Here is a 17,997-nt window from a genome sequence, read left to right as displayed (position 1 = left end):
GGTTTTTAAACTTATTTAGGGGGTGTTTGGCCTAACTTTTATTTTTAAGATTATGCTTACATAAAAAATTAGCTTATAGCTTTTTTTTCAATTATTTGATAAGCTCTTTTTAAGTGTTTGGATTAACTTATATTCTGCAAGTTAATTATGTGTTTTAATAAGTTGTTTAATCCATCATTCTTTAATTTGCTAGAGTAATAATTACTAATCCACCATCATTTGAGGACAAATGATTAATAAATAAGCTTTATCAAATAAGCTAAAAAACCATCTTTCAATAAGCTTATTCAAATGAGCTTATATAAGCTATAAACATAAGCTTAAAAAGCTAAGCCAAACACTAATTTAAGCTTATTTTGTAAAAAAAAGCTAAAAAGCTATAAGCTTTGTTAAAAAAGCCAGGCCAAATACCCCCTTATTAGTTGATAATAAAAAAAGATTTAAATTATTATTAATAATATAAAACCACATTTTTTAGAACTAAAAAATAAATGGATTTAGTGAGTCAATATGTGAACCTCGTCTTCAAAAATTAACAATTTGATGATGTAGTGAAAGGTTTTCGATTGAAGAACTGAAACAATAAGAAAAATAATGGAAAATTCGGTTTTTTCTTTATTTTGGGCTTTTATTTCTTTGTTTTTGTTTCTATTTATTCGTTTGGGAATCGGGTTTGTCACTCAAAAGAGGATGACGACGCAGCTTGTTGTCCGCTTATCTAACTCTCTATTGTAATTAGATCCTTTTATTTAATATATGAATTATTGTACAAAAAAAAAACTTTGGGAATCCATTTATTCGTTTGACCTTTCATTTTTTCGTTTGGTATTTCATTTCTTCATTTTGAAACCCATCTTTTCGTTTGGGCTTCCAATTCTTTATTTTAGGTTCCATATGTTCATTTGGGCTATCATTTCTTTATTTTGGGTTCCATTTACATTATTCGTTATGTCATATTTGTTGTTGTATATTTTCTCTCTTCTACTTTATTAGACTATCAGGTATGGACACTGATTTACCGCTGAGGAGCTGACGTGGTGGGTGGTGCCAGCGGCAAGATTTTTGTGGAAATTTCACCGGTTAACTCACCGCTCAAATCCTCCTCTCCTTTCCTTCTTCTTCTCATTATTATTATTATTATAAATCCAAGTTCAATTGCATAAAATCTTAATCTGAACAAAGGTGAAATTGAAGCTGGGTTAATGGGGGTGGAGAGAAAGTGGAGCAGCTCAAGTTATTTAATAATATTTTAATTATGATTTTTTAAAAGCTTTTTGTAATTATTTAAATAGGTTAATTGGTTTTTATTTAATAACTTGTTTTTGTTAACAAGTAGTTTTATCTTAGTTATATTTAATTTTTAATTTGAGTTATATTAATTTATTTTAGTTATCTTTATTATTTTTAAAAAAAAGGGAGAAATGATAAATTAGTAACCATTTCTATTTCTATGACATTGTAAAATAGATTGAAGTGAAATGGGGTATGATGTGATGGTGACGTGACACAAAAAAATAGGAAGCAAAATGACATGTATACCTTAGGCTGAGGGGTGTGGGGGGCGCGAGAGGGGGCGCGAGTGGGGGCGCCAGCCAATAATATTGTGACGTGTGGCAGAGAGAAAAACTTAATAAGATGGGTGTTGGTTGTGGTGCTCGCGCCCCGGGACATGGTGTGGAGGGGCGCGAGAGGGGGCGCGAGCGGTTTTTTTTTTATTTTTTATAAATGTATTAAAAAAACGTATTATTAAAAAAACTCATAAATTATTTAAAAAAACACACATTAATTAAAAAAACACATTAATATCTAAAAAAAAAATTAAAGTACTAAAAAAAACATTATTCTTATTCTTCGGCTTGGTCTTCTTCGATCAACCTCTTCCGGATACGTTCCTTTTGTTTTTCCATCAGCATTTGATCGACCGGATTTAGGTTACTGAAGTCTCTTGTAAGGAATTCCAAATCTCTCATTCTTTTTTTTCCCTTTTTGTCATTAGAGACCACCTCCATGGTTTTGTTGAATTTATTGAGGGATTCAACAAGATCGTTGATGTTTACGGCTTCCCCCTCAGCCGGTTTTTTGCCCCTGGCGTCCCTTCCCAATGGCCGCCTCCTCGGCGGTGAAGACGTTTCCTCCCCCGCAACGTTTAGGTCGAATCCAACCCGGCAATCCGACCCGGCGGAAGTGCTATAGGCTCCAGACGAACTAGTTTTAGTCCGTTTCGGCCCTACTTCCGCATCAAGGTCCGGCGCCACCAGCTCAACCCACTTAGAACACCTTCTCAACCTCTCCCACACCTTTACACCGTCCCACGTCTTCACCGTCCCATACCTCCGCAGGCACTCCTGCTTCCACTCTTCGACAGTGAAATTATAAACCGCCAAATCGTCACTGCCACTTGGTCTCATACGACCGGCGTTCCTGTTGAACAGATTAGTAAACAAGCCGACAAATTTTCTGATTTCGGTCCACCGACCCGAAATCATATCGGCGTTCCGCTCTGTACTCCCAACGAGCGAATAGAACGTCTCCCTAACCTTTGTCCAAAAGACCTTGCTCTTTTGGTAGTCCGCTGCAAAATGCATAAATAAATTTGTAAGTCATTTAACTTTTTTATTTAACTTTTTTATTAAAAATAATTTTTAAAAACGTTAAAACAATTACCGCAACGCCGATCCTCAGAAATGACTATCCAAGCCCGACACAGGGCTTCCTTCTCATATGATGACCACGGAGTGGTTTTCCGTTTCGTCCTTCCAGTCGAAGCCGAACCCGACCCGTCCGTTGCAACTTGTTTTTTCCGGTGGACGCGTCTTCTTTGTCCCGCAGCTTCACCTTCTGGTTCTTGTGTCTCCGGAACTACAAAGTTAGGAGACGGTTGTATGTTGGATGGTTGAAAGCCGGATGATTGTTGCGACCCCGAATAAAACATCGCTTGGTCCGGTGCCGACCATAAATCGTCGTAACTGTAATCTGAATCTAGGTTTGGGTACCAATTTCCAGCCATGTTTTTAAAAAAAGGTTTGGAAGATGGGGTGATTTTGGGTTTTGGGTGTGGTATGTGATATTGGTATGTGATATTGGTGTTGGTTTGGGTTTGATATAGGTTTAATAGAGAGAAAAAATTGTATGTTATATTGTTGTTGGTTTGTGTTTGATATAGGTTATATAGAGAAAAAAAATTTTTTTTTTTAATAAAAAACGAGCCCAACGGCTCTATTCACGCAACCCAAGAACCCTTCACGCTATTCCCAGCCGCTAGCCCATCCGCGCCTGCCTCTTTTTCCGCGCTCGCGCCCCTCTCGCGCCCCTCTCGCGCCTCGGTGGTGTGGTGCTCGCGCCCCGGGGCGCGAGCGGAAGGGCTTTCGCGCCCCTTCTCGCGCTCCGCACCCCTCAGCCTTATAGTCTTAGATCATGTAGTTGACACAACACAACCCTTTCACAATCACTCCCATTCTACACATGTTGTCGTTTGTAACCTAGGATTCCTCATTGTTCTCATTGCCACATATGCAAGTCTCTCATCCCTCTTTCTTCCACGAAGCATATGTCAACACCCTACAAGTTCCTTATTATCTTTTATCGCAACATCTGCAAATCTCCCTCTCCCCCTTACTTCCACATAAGCATTCATCAGTACCCCTACAGAGACACTAGCCGGTGTTTACATAGGAAAACTAGTTATTACGTGCCAATTGATCTATTACAAAATTATTAATAGTAAGATGTGTATCTTTGTACGAATTGTTCACTCATGCAAGTCATCTTCTCGGTCATTGAATGAAGATACAAGCGCAGGTGTAACCAATGATGTTAGTTTATGTATATTATTGATCAACATGTTTTAATAAACCAAATAAGATCGCTAAATGCTACTTGTAACAAAGCAAGCTTAACCATGAATACGTTTTTTTTTTCAAAAATTGCTGCTTACCCGTCGACTTCGTATCCTCTTATGTTATAGATTCTACCTCTTATATCAGGGTAACCATAGTTGGCTATAACTAAAAACAACGTGACACATTTCAACTTCTTTGAAAAAGTTACGAGTCAAACGGAGTAAGACCAATCGGACAAACCAAGATACCAACTTGTTTTTTATCCCATTCGAGAGAGAGCACCAACATTTGTAATGATATCTAGAACGAGACAAACCCCCAAACACCCAATGTTGTTAAGATCGGACCGGACCGGACGGTCGAACGAGTCCGACGGAATTCGAACCACCGACGGGTCTGAACTGTTTCTATATAGCTCGTTCGGGTCCTAGAAAACCTCCGGTCTGAATCAGTTTACCAGTACGATTGAAAAACGGACCGGTTCAACCGGTTTATTATGAAAAAAATATTAGAAAAAAGCCTTATTTTCCCAAACCGTCATTTTTTAGGAAAAAAAGTGTTCTGTCGGTCTGACAGGTTCAACTGGTGAACTGGTTGTCCGTCCGATTTAGTGTCTGATTCAGTTATGAAAACGTTGTAAAAACCCAAACACCCCGTTGATTAGCCAATGTGTGGATAACAATAGCCCAATAACAATTGAGCGTCTAAAGTCAACACCAAACACCAATTAGTTAGTTAACATCTGGATAACAAATCGTTAAACAACCAATCCAAACCCTAATTCCACAATCCCATCAAATTCCCCCAAATTCACCATCGAATCACAAACCCTAACCCTAACAATCCCACCAATGTCTTCCCAATTACGCGCCGTAACCCTAACCCACGTCCGTTACCACAGAGGCGACCAATTAGGCCACTTCTTAGCCTGGATCTCCTTAGTCCCAGTCTTCATCAGCCTCGGCGGCTTCGTCTCTCATTTCATCTTCCGCCGTGAACTCCAAGGTATCTTCTTCGCTATAGGCCTACTCATTTCCCAAATCATTAGCGATTCAATCAAACTAGCCGTACAGGAAGCCCGCCCCGAAACCTGTATCCTACTCGAGATGTGCGACTCGCACGGCTGTCCGTCTAGCCATTCCCAGTACATGTTCTTTTTCGCTACGTATTTTACTTTGTTAACTTATAATAAGTTAGGGACTATATTGAGAAGGCAAATGTGGGTTGCGTGTTTCGTCGTGTGGCCTTTAGCGGTGCTTACGATGTACTCGAGGGTTTATTTGGGGTATCATACGGTCGGGCAAGTGTTTGCGGGTGCAAGTTTAGGGATTTTTTTGGGTTGTGTGTGGTTTTGGGTGGTGAATGCGAGGATTAAGAAGGTGTTTTTGGCGATTGAGGAGAGTTCGGTCGGGAGGTGGTTTTATATTAAGGATACGTCGCATATACCGAATTTGTTGGAGTTTGAGTACGCGAATGCGCGGGCTGCGAGGAGGCATCCGTCGTACAAGCGGTCGGAGTGATGGGAGAGGGGTTACTATTGTTTGGTTATATTGTTTGCTTGGTATGACATAAGGGCTTTTGGATGTTCTGTAAGGTGGTTATTGTGAGTTGGAATCAGAATAAGATAATTAGATACTTTGTTAGTTGATGTTTAGTGAGTTTTATATACTTGTATAAACATTTGGTTGCGCCTTTGAATCGCGATAATCCATTTAAACTCACATATAAAGTTGATTTGGTTTTTAAATGTGTGAGTTTTTGTTGATTATTGTCACATTGAATGGATAAGTTAAAGCCTAAATGATGCTCTTATATATTATTGAGTGTGGAGAGAGATAAAAAAAGAGTAAGTTAAGAAAGAAAAGAAATTTAATAATTCTAATGTTTCGTTTCGGTTACTCTACGGATGACAATATTGGGAGTCAACCTACAAGAAAACGACAATGTTGGATGCCCGTGTTAATAGAAAAGTTGGACAATTGGAGGGTCAGCGGACCCCCTCTAGTTCTGCCCATGTTTACAATTTTTCTCTCATAATCCACGCGTTAAGCTTGTGAACGCAATGTTAATGTCTCTAGAAAAGGTTTTTGTTATTAAGAGGAAGATAGGCATGCCTAGGATAGTAGGATCTAAACAAAACAAAATTAGCAATGTTACATGTTCATTTGACTTATCATTTTAGAATAGTATTTTGGAAGTTGTAAACCAAAAAAGTCTTCTGAGCCCCTTATCTTGGTGAGGAAACCATCAACTCTGGTATCCAGAGCACACTTGATTGTCATGTGTTACTTACATATTTTGCAACAGTAAATCAATCCAAGGTTCTGTCCGAGTTATACCCAGGAAACTGCACAACGAAGACTATGATCGATGCCACAGCAGGGCCATGTATCGACTGGCCTTTGATCATTCAGTGCTTATGTTGAAGACTTGAAGTTCACAATACATAGCTTTCAACTAGCTCGGAAAGGGAGAACCCTGAGTCCCTACTTTAGGTGAATAACCACTGCACTTTTTGATATGTTAAAATTTAACATCAAGAAAGTGTGTTTTATTACAACCCCCCCCCCCCTTTTTTTCTTTCTCTTTTATGTATACCGATCGTATAACATACTCATATTTTTGTTGTCATAATTTACTAGTTCTTTTCATATTTCAACCCCAAATACTTTAGAAAACATCTTCATCATATAGTTCAGAGATTGTGTGTAACATATATATGTCCGCGTCAATGACATTTCATCATTGAGTTGACAAGTGCGCATTCATCTAATAATACAAATACGCGTAACATTTACAATACAAACATAGGTATTATCTTGTTGATGGGATACCCCCAACTGACAATTATTGTGAAAACATGTACCTATACACGTGAGAATAAATGAAAAAGGTTTAAGGTAGCAAAAAAAACACAAAACAAAAGGTCATTAAACGAGCTTTTGGTGTCCTAAAAGCGTGTTGGGCTCTATGCGTGCAACACATTCTACCCGAATTTGCATTATATTAAACAATATGACTCTGAAAGCTGAAATAAAGTGATATCTGTTGCTCACGAAATTGATATTCGAACATACTTTTGTCGTAATGAAAAGGCATATGGTCCTACAAGATTTTATCTTTTATTACTTCTTACTTATTTATCTTGATCCCTCCAGAAAGACTTATTGATCATGTTCTTATATAGTCCTCTTGAACATGTGACCATAAGGAATATGGACCACAAGGGTACGTGTAAATCGTTTTACATCAACATCAAAACTAGATGGACACGTTCAAAATCTTATCAGTGGGGGCCACAAATAGGGTTAATGCTACTGAAGTTGTTGGTTATTTAAGCTGAAGAGTTGGAGTATAGAGTATCATAACCCATGAGTTCTGTTTTCGTCTGCAACACCAAGAACGATTCGAAAATTAGTGAAACCCCCTTTTCTTGTTATAGTTATTATCTACGTGGTGTATGCCCCGGTACAGATAGAAAATTCGCTAGTAATCCGTCAACAGAAAATTGGGCTTGGTTTGTGGATTGAGCTGGCTGGAATTGGTGAACTCGAAAATTAAACACTTTGTAATCGATGTGTATTATGCGATGGACACATCGAATCGTGACTAGCTAGTATATGTATGTGATCCCTGAATGAGAGTTGGGTCATGAGGGTGCACATATGTTTATAGTTTATTATTCTATGTGTTGTCTTCATCTTTATTTGAATAACAATATTTTACACCTAAAATATCATTAAACCTTACACTTGCAAGTTGCAAGGATATAAACCACACCACTTCTGTGGAAGTCAAATGTCATACCACCAGGTCATAGGTCTCTTCGGGATATAGTTACTATTATTAATTTTACTTTTCCTTCTCAATTCCACTATGCCCGGCAACAAAGCATTCAATGCTAGCACCACCCAAACCCAAAACCAACACTTAATGGTATTCTATCATTTCTTGAAAAATGTCAATGTTGTCATATCAAAGGGCACACACTTAAGGGTTTAAGAAAATCATGCCACATGTTTGCTTTCTGCCTACACTCCCAACCCCTCCACCAACACCGCACCACAAATTAACATGATGACTATGCCCAACGAATCCACTACAAAAGGGCTAATGAACAGTGGAGCAACTCACCATGTCACCAATGATCTAAATGCATTGACCACCTATGCACCTTATGATGGAACCAAGGAGCTTATAATCGGTGACGGTTCGTCTATTAAAATCACTCATATTGGTTCACTTGTTATACACACACCAACCACCACTCTTATACTCACAAAATATATCCAGAAACATTATTTCCATTTCTCGTTTATGTGATGATAGTCATTTTCTAATTCAATTCTTTCAATCTATGTTTTTAATCAAAGATCCCAATTCACATCTTTTGCTTCTTGAAGGGAAAGCTAACCACAGGATTTATGAACTTCGTTCAACTTCTCATCCACCACCGTCTACATTCATGATCCAAAAGACTACATCAAAGTTATGGCATCAACCAATGCTGGATACCAGTGTTAATAGCAAAATTGGACAGTTGGGGGGTCAACGAAACCCCTCTAGTTATGTTGGAAGAGGAAGGAAAAAATAGCAGAGGTAATTAAGTTATGTAATTGAGTTTAAACACAAAATATACATATTGCAATTTGTGTTGTTGGGGTAAAGATGTAATTTTACATGCTTTTTAATGTTCAGTTAACCTGCATATAGACGTCTGGAAACAAGGTGTAGCGAAAATATAAAGATAGTAGTGCCTCAAGAGATCAAATCTAAAAAATATGGTTGCATGTTGTTCACGTGTGTTTACCGTATAAGACATTAAGGTGAAAAACAAAACAATGTACAATCAAGTAGGGGTGTCAATCGTGTCGGGTTGGCGTGCTGACGAGTTGATGAGTTTCGGGTTAGCGTGTTAAGATTCTTCAACCCTAACCCAACCCATATTCTTATTCGTGTCGGGTCGTGTCGACCCATTTAAATTTGTGTCGTGTTTCAGATCAACCCATTTTACGTCCATATATGAATATGAGTAACATCTATTGATTTAGTAATAAACTAAACAATTAATTACTCTTATTCATATAAAACTTGTTAATAATTTGTGATAAATTTATTTGTTTTTGTATATTTATCTCTTGCTCTCAATTAACAAACTTAGGTTCAAATATTTAGCTCTAGATAAGAACAAACGAATGAAATAACCAGAGAATATACAGTTAGAACTAATAAAATGAAATTATTAGAAGTAAAAAGAAGATAAAAGCAGTGTAAAAACAAAATATTATACTTTTAAATGTTAATTGAGATATGAAGAATTAACAAACTAAGTATTTAACTTTAAAATTTAACATCTCATTTCTAAAATAAAAATATTAACTTCTTTAAAATTGTTAAACGGGTTAACAAGTCAACCTACTTTTTAACGGGCCGGGTTCGGGTTGACCTATTTTTTAAACGTGTCGGGTTCGGGTTGACCTGTTTAAGAAAACGGGCCGTTTCAGCCGACCAAAAACCTATATTTTTTCATGTCGGGTTCCGAATCTTGTCAGAAACTGACACCCCTGCAATCAAGTAGCCGAATTATTCGTTCTTTATCACATAACATTAATTACGTACCTACCCATGTACGAAGTCGGGCATGCTTATTGATGACATATCAAGTTCCTGGGCATAATTTTATTAAAGTGGGTCACCCTAATAATCCAATTCCACTGTATATATATTTATAAAATAATAAGATAATTGGTTTTGAATTTCTCTTTATTGTTTATTTTCATGAATTGGATTAAAATTATTATAAAATCATTTTATCTCGTTAGAATGTCAATAATCTTACAAAAAATTTCGAACGAAAACGGATAAATTCACATGACATATATAAATTCTTGAATGGATACACGTAAATTTACATTGCTTATTGGAAAAAAAAAATTGGGGCCACGCCTAGCCACCATTATCATTCGCCACTATTTACAAAACCACAATGTCCGTGTTTACAACTCAACATTATCTTCATCAACAATTGAATAAAATTTCTTCCAAATAATGGCAAGTCATGGATCAAGAAACACATCTTTAACAATTTCTTCACGTGTGTCATCTTATCACACTATTAATCATCCTCACAATGATCAGTTACTGTGAAGGATCTTTATCATCATCATCAAGGAAGTGTGTGGATACGTACAATGACACTATGGCTGAGGGTCCAAGTCCAACACTAGTTGAAGAAGATGAAGAGTTTCTTATGGACACCGAGGAACATCGGCGGATTCTGGCCCAACAAAAACCTCATATAATTTATAAATCGAACAACCCTAATCCTGGGTGCGACAGAAACAAATGTCCGGGATCTTATAATGTGAAAAAGCAAAGGCCGTGCCTTAAGAGTACTTACTGCAATCATGGTTAGGAGTTTATATATTTTGAAGCTAGTAATTCTTGTGTGTTTTTTCTATAAAGTATGTTGGTTTTGTTTTGAAGTGATTATTATGGCTGTATACATATGAATTTAGACAATTGTTCCATCTGGGACTCAAATAAAAGGATTAACTTAATGACTCTTAAATAGGTAAATTATGGGCTAAAATGTCATGCAGCTAATTGTTTATGGAAAACCTTTTACCATAGTTACACCATCAAAACTTACACTTAAGCTCTCATCTCAAATTCAGGAAACTATCATGCCATCATGTAGATCTCATCATTTTAACAAGAAACCATCAACGGATTAAGCCCTAACAACATCTACATTTTACGGATCTAGCTCGAGTTCGTTCAAGGAACGTTTTTACCAGAAAGGTGTTCTTGGCATGCTTAGAAACCGATGAAAATAGGTAATTACTAGATTGGACCTGTAAATGTGAAAAGTAGCAAACTTGATCTTAAAAGAGCCTTAAAAGTTAGATTTCGGGAAAATGGCTTAGACCTTCTCGCGAAAGCAGTCGGTTCGCAAGTTAAGCATTTCGCAATATAGAAAACTTTGCAATGTACGTAGGTCACTTCGCAACACATGCAATAACTCTGGTAAAATATGAATTTGCATCAACTCTTTTTTTACTTATAAAAAAAACAATTTTTTAAAGTATAGCGGAAATGCTACACAAATTAAAGAGAATAAAATGCTTTATTTTATGATGTAGTTCTTTTCTTTTTACATAAATATTATTGTATAAAATAGCTAACAACATTTAAAAAAAAGTGAAAATACTTGAAAACAAAAAAAAACAACAATTGTGTCTAATTTAGATTTTCGTACTTATAATTAACTAGCCACCACGTGTTTCTTTTAAGGGAAAATACCATAAAAAACCAATGTACTTTCTGTTTTTGCTCACAAAAGTCCCTCAACATTTTTTTTCACGTTAAAATCCCTGTACATGTTAATTTTGAACAGAATTGTGAATTTTTTAAAAACTAATTACATTGATGGCTCTTGTGGTTTAATCATATGACAACTTTAGTCCATAAATTAAAAATATTACAAGTTTGAACCCGTTAAACATAACATCGTTGATCCCTGAAATATGTTAATTATTCTAATTAATTCCCTAACTATTCTAGTTAAATAAATATGTAGCAAAACAGCCTTTATATTATTAATTAAATAAAACAAACTAAGATATGGCCACTTATATCAAACAGTTATATAAAATCTTATTGAAATACAAATAGACAACTACAATAATGAGTTAAAACGCATTACGACTGAAGAAACACTAAGTGAACCCTGGACAGATTATAGATAATCTGGGGGTTAAGTAATGTTTCCCACGAGAATGAGGTCCAACAGAGACGGTTGTTCTTCAGGGGACCTGCAAAACAAACACCGTAAGCTCGTCACTGAGAAGGGGGGGTTCCTCCTTGTGACCACCCTCCGGCGTGAGAATCAGACTAGATTGCTCTGAATATAAGTGTATATTAAGAGATTGCTAGGTAACAGGATAGCAGATGATCTTACCATTCCAAGATGTTGGAGTATTTATAGCCGAAGGTAGGTTTCCTAGAAGGCACAGCCGGCTGAATAGTATTCCTGTTCTACCAACAGTGGACTATGCACAGGCCATACTGGTTGGTGGATAGGATACGGCCAACAGTAACAAAGTCGGCTGCACTATTCCACCAACTGTAGATTATGCACGTCCCACCTACTGTGGATTATACGCAGGCCATGCTGGTTGGTGAATAGGTTACGGCCAACAGTAACACTATTCCACCAACTGTAGGCTGCGCACGCCCCGCAGTAAGGGTTGGTGAGTAGGCAGCGGCTAATAGTGACAAACAGTACTAGAGGGTGCTCCTCCTCGTACTGTTGTCGGTGAGCTGTCACCCTGTGATTGGCTCATGGGCTGTTCTGGTCAGATTGTCTGTCCTATCCATACCTTGGTAGGTATAGTACAGAAGATCTTTCAAAATCATACGGACTGGCTCATTTTGGCGGGATTGTTCCCGTCTTGCTCATTCCTTCATGTGACTACTGAAGTATCTATTGTCTTGTGCGTGTAGCCCTGCTGTCTGCGGGTAGCCTTCCCTGATGGCTTGTATCCGCAACTGCGGGAACAGGCGGGGTACTTCACCATTGGGAGGCTTTCCCTGCGTGTACAGCTTGCGTACTGCGCGTAAGGTTCTCTGAGCATGGTGGGTCCTGCGGGAGCAGATGGCCTTTGCGCAGACGTCCCTGTTCAAGGTGAGTCTTGCGGGACCAACTGGGCTCTGCTGGGACCTACCTCTTCAAGTCCCCCCAGTCCAATGTTCTTCTCATGAATGTTTAATAAGGTGAGGTGAACTTTTGGACTTTAAGCAAGGGGTTTTGAAAAGGGTTTTTAGTTTTAAGGTTCTCCGTGGGGATTCTTCCCGCGGGTTTCCTAATGTCACTTGCAAAAATTCCCGATTTTTTTTGCTTGATCTTTGGGTATGATGCGGGTAGGTATGTAACCTTCTCGCAAGTCAGGAGCGTTGAGTCTTACTTGTATATAGTCTCCATGGGGTTCTGGTGGTTTTCAACATAGTGATCAATTATGCTAAGACCACCAATTCCATCACGGAGTTTCAAACAATATAATTCTCGACGTTCCCGTTATGCGGGGATGTTATTCCTCTATCCGCAAGCATTGCCCAGAAGATCCTTCTTGGTTTCAATTCCCTGCGGGGCGCTAGGTATGTGAAGGGTTTTGCCTTAACACTACCCGCGCTCGTCTTACGGTTACTTTACTTCCAAGGTACTCTTGGCTTCAATTCCCTGCGGGTGCTAGGTATGTGAAGGGTTTTGCCTTAACACTGTACCCGCACCCGGCTTATGGTTACTTGGTTGCCAAGGTATTTTTGGCTTCAATTCCCTGCGGGTGCTAGGTATGTGAAGGGTTTTGCCTTAACACTGTACCCGCACCCGGCTTATGGTTACTTGGTTGCCAAGGTAAGTACTTTCCCGCTTACTTTTGAATCTTTTTGAATTTTGAATTTCGAAATTCGAAGAGTTGGTGGAAAGATAGGAACAGTCCAAACATCTGAAACGTCGTGCGACGGTTTCTTCTGACTGTGTCAGGACGTGCAGGAAGTTATGGTGACGTGACAGTACATGGTCATTCCAGACGCTTTTTCAGGCGCGTGGGCGCGATTTTTCGGGCGCGTGGCCGCGAAATTACTGGCACGCGTCCTTTTGACAGCTGTTGCCAGCTTGCTTTTTGCCACGCGTCATAGTTTCATTGCACCCTCGATTTCTCTCTCCTCCGCATTAAATTCACCGCATTAATTGCGATTAGTATATAAAGGGGGAGAGGGTCCTTTGTAATTCACACCTTCACCCTTCTCTTCTTCTTCTTTGCGATTTCCGGCAAATACTCCCCTTTCCAGGCAAGCATTTTCCCGAAATCGCTTTCTTTCTGCAAGATGTCTTCACATGATCTCGAGTCTACCACCGATGACAGGAGTACTGCTGGCGAGTGCCAGTGTGCTCTGCCCGGCGATCAGTACCGGTATGTTGTTAGGAAGTTCATGCTCGATCCTCTCGAGCCTGAGTTTCCTGAACCCCATCAGACCGTGTACGATGCCCCCAGAGGCAAGATCGGGGTTTATGCAGCATTCTTTGTCTATGGGAATCTTAGGTTCCCATTGACAAAGTTTGTTTACCGTGTCCTCGAGAGGCACGGTGTTCATCTGACCGAGTTGCACCCCATGGCGATCGCCAAGATTCGCCATTTCGAGTGGGTGTGCCGGATTTTGGGCCTCGAGCCCCATGTTGACCGCCTGATGACCTTCTACACTTGGAGGTGCATCCAGGGGTGGTATAACCTGACAACCCGTATCAAGGGTTTAAAGATTTGTGCCACCGAGCGCAGTCTCCGTTCGTGGAAGCGGGAGTTCTTCTACATATCCGCTCGCGCCGTCCCCCTTGCCATGAAGTTTAAAAATGGCCAAGCAATTCCGAGCCTTCACGCCACCAACTACCAGGAGGCGGAATGGTTCTCGAAGATATCCCGGGTCCAATCTCCGGTTTTCCGGTTTCCGGAGTCCGGGATGGTGATGTTAGGGATGAGCCGAGTGTGGAAAGAGGCTGACGCGCAAAAGGTTCCGATCGTCCTCGAATACGGTTCGAACTCTATCCCTTACGGTATGCTCCGTTTCTTTTTGCTTATACGAGTTTATCTTCTAACTGTTTATTTTCTTTCAGAGGGGAACGACTTGGAGTCGCTCCTGTACCCGCGGGAAGCTGACGGTCCCGCGCGGATGGGTACTCGTGCTCTAGACGAGAACGAGTTGCCCATCCTGGAACAAATGGCGGATCGGTTCGTGGAGGTCTATCCCTTAGGCCACGAGATCCTGAGCCACCGGCGGCCAGGTAAGGCGTTATTCCATCCTCAACCCCTCAATGCTGTACCCGCTGTTGGAATTCCTGACATCCCGTCTTCTTCTGAGGAATCCGCAGATGGTCCTTCGTTGGTGCGGAAGAAGAGGGCTGCCGGCGGGAAAGGGAAGGAGAAGGCGGCCTCCACAGCCGATCCAGTGATTCTATCTGACACCGAGTCAGATAGTGAAGAGGTGGCGCGGAACCCTGGTGGTGAGAAGACCACTGCTCCGGAGGCTACGACTGTTACCTCCGGAGGACCAACGACGACGACGGTTACCGGCATCAAGAGACCGGCTCCATCGGGTTCGTCTCCGCCCGTCCGTACGTTCAGGCTCAAGAAAACCCGTAAGTACAAACATCCTTATCTTTGTAGATTTATCATACTTCATAAATTTATTGCTAATACACTTGTCTTCTTTGTGCAGGCGTGGATGTTGACGCATTCCAGGGTGGAGCGCAGAGGAGTACCTCTCCGCCAATGACGGTAGGCTCGGTCAGCCTACCTGAGGCGTCGACCCAGGCACCTGCGCCTGCTTCCGCTGGTCCAGTTGCTCACTCCTTTGAGCCGACTGTTCCAGCCGAGATGACGTCACCGCCGGCGGTGAGTGCGATTTTTACAGCATCCTTCACCGAGCCGGCGGTTACTGTTGCTGCTGACTCCGCGGCGGCGACCGCGGCGGACACCATGCCTCCGCCATCGACTGCGGCGGAAACCATGCCGCCTCCGCCATCGGCCTCGACGGCCGAACCTTCAGGTACGCGCGGGGCTTCTCGCCGATCTTTGTTACCTTCCCATCTGCCTGACCTTTTGGATGGATTTCCCTTAGGTTCAGGTGATGGGTTCGGTGGCTATCGGCCTGTGATCGACCCTACAGGTGCGTAGGGTTCTTTTGGCCTTTATGCATTTTTTATCATCTTTTCCTAACTGCTTTGTTTCTTTTGCAGTGTCGGATTCCAATGAAGTGTATGTTCCAAGATGGAACATTCGCCGAGGAACAACCCTTCGCACACCTGTGGAGTGCGTGGACTGGGCTCGCCACGCTGCTCCCCATGGTGCGTTGGGGGAAGCCATGGTTAGCTACCAGGAGGGTAGGCTAACCAACGAGCTTCGGGTTCTCCTGGCCCGGATGCAGCCACGCGTCGAGCTGCTTTGTCGTGAAAACGACAAGTTGAAAGCAGCTCGCGTTAAAGAAGTATCTCAGGCGCGTGCTCTCCGGGAGGAGAACCAAAAACTAACCGCAGTAGCTGCGGAGAAGGAGAAGGCCTTCAAGGCCCTCGAGGTTGAGGTTCAAGCGCGACTCGAGACCCGCTCCAAGGCTGCCCAAGCTGTTAACGAACAGCTTCGGCTAGCTAAGGAGACTGCGAGGAACGCGACCGAGAGGGCCACCAAGGCTGAAGCTGTTGCTGAGCCTCTCCGCCTGGAGAATGAAGAACTTAAAGCCAAATTAGAGGCTCTTCAACAGGCTCATGATGCCTTGGCTATGGAGGACGCGAAGAAGCTTCAAGAGATCCTGGACCAGAAGGGTGTGCTTGCGCACACCGAGCGGAAGCTTAAGGGCGTTGAAGAGGCCGCTGCAAAGGATGTGCTTCTTGCCAATCTTAATAAGAGCGAAGCTGAACGCGCCTGCACCCAAGCTCTGGTTGCCAAGGAATGGCTTCTTCGAGAAGCGTTGCCTCAGGTATTTTAGCTTTATGTCTTCACGCTTTCCTTTGTAAAAATAGAAGTGTTTCTTATACTTGTACATTTTTTGTAGGTTGTGCATCGGGTCTTTTCAGAGACATCTTACGACGATGCTATGAGCGCAGCCCTCAACGCTTCTCATGAGGATGGGGAACAGACCGGCTTCCTGCTTGGTCTAGGGTTTGCTGAGAAAGGCGTCCCGCCTTCCAACTTCCCTTTGTATAATGCGGATACTGAAACTATTTACGACCAAGCAGTGAACCAGTATGCTGCCTTCCCGCATCCGGTGGTGGAGAAGGTGAATGAAATTGCTGCTGCTGATGATGGGCTTGCTGTCCTTAGAGCTTTCCTTGAACCGCCACACTCTGCTGATGGTGCGGGTCCAAGTGGAAGTGGTCCTGAAGCATGATCCAGAAGATCCCTTTCCACCACTAGCGTAGATATTTGCTTTTGTATTTCTTTTGTATGCGGGTATACGCCCAGCAATGTTTGTAATATTCGAGTTTTGATGATATAAAGAATGTGTTTGTCCTTTTCTTTGTTTATTTTACGCATGTTTACACTTAGCAATTTCTTTAGTACTTAGATAAGTTAACTTTTTGACGTGGTAAATTATAAGTTTATTTTGCTTCCTCTTTCATGATTGTGCGGGTAGGACCGTCACTTGCACTTAGTAGGATGGCTAAACTTACATTTAACCTGCGTGGAAGTTTTCCTCATCTTTTCCTTTGAAATTTTCTAAGTGTTCAGAATAAGTTAACCTTTGAACGTGGTAGATGATAGGTTGAAGTTTTGCTTCCTTGTTCGTGATTGTGCGGGTAAGACCGTCACTTGCACTTACAAGGATGGCTAAACTTTACTTACATCTGACCTGCGTGTAGGTTTTCCTTAGAACTTTTTTAACATTTTTAGCGTTGTGTTTATGCGGGTTTTGCCGCCTTCCACACGCAACTACTTACTTCTTCACACATTGATGCGGTGAATACCGGCACATGGGAAGTTCATAAGTTAAAGGTAAGGCTATCAACACATTGTGAAAGGAGAATCATTTCCATTAGAAGTGGCTCTTAGGCCTTTTCTTTACAAGTTTGGAATTGATCTACATATAACATTTGCGTAATTGAGCTCCATTCCATGTTCTTGGGATGGGAGTGCCATCGAGCCTTTCGAGCCGGTATGCGCCCTTTCCCAGGACTTGTTTGATAACGTATGGCCCTTCCCAGACCGGGGCCAGCTTTCCTGGGCGTTCTTGGTTCGAAGCCTCGTTGTTACGCAGTATGTAGTCTCCTTCATTGAAGTTGCAGAGTTTTACCCGCGTGTTGTAGTACTTTTGCATTTGTCGTTTGTAATTCTCTTCACGCACTGCGGCTAAGTCTCTGCGTTCCTCGGTTAGCATAAGGTCTAACCGTCTTTCCGCATCATTGTCTTCTGGCTGGATCAAGACCCTTGGTGAGGGTAAACCAATTTCGACCGGGACCATGGCTTCAGTGCCATAAGTGAGACTGAACGGGGTTTCCCCCGTACTGGCCTTTTTCAGCGTTCTGTTTGCCCAAAGGACGTGCGGAAGCTCGTCCACCCAGCCGGATCTGTGTTTCAAGAGTCTTTTCTTTATGCCATCGACGATGCTCTTG

General features: G+C 41.4%; 1 pseudogene; it reads left to right on the top strand.

The window, feature by feature from the left end:
* The first annotated feature begins 4,483 nt into the window (after window positions 1–4,483).
* LOC143622968 (lipid phosphate phosphatase gamma pseudogene) lies at window positions 4,484–5,474 on the top strand (annotated as a pseudogene).
* Window positions 5,475–17,997: the final 12,523 nt, after the last annotated feature.

Source organism: Bidens hawaiensis, unplaced genomic scaffold (assembly GCF_021521415.1).
Source record: "Bidens hawaiensis isolate Kalapana, Puna unplaced genomic scaffold, B.hawaiensis_p1.1 tig00003244_1, whole genome shotgun sequence".
Lineage (NCBI taxonomy): Eukaryota > Viridiplantae > Streptophyta > Magnoliopsida > Asterales > Asteraceae > Bidens > Bidens hawaiensis.
This window is presented reverse-complemented; position numbering and strand designations above follow the sequence as displayed.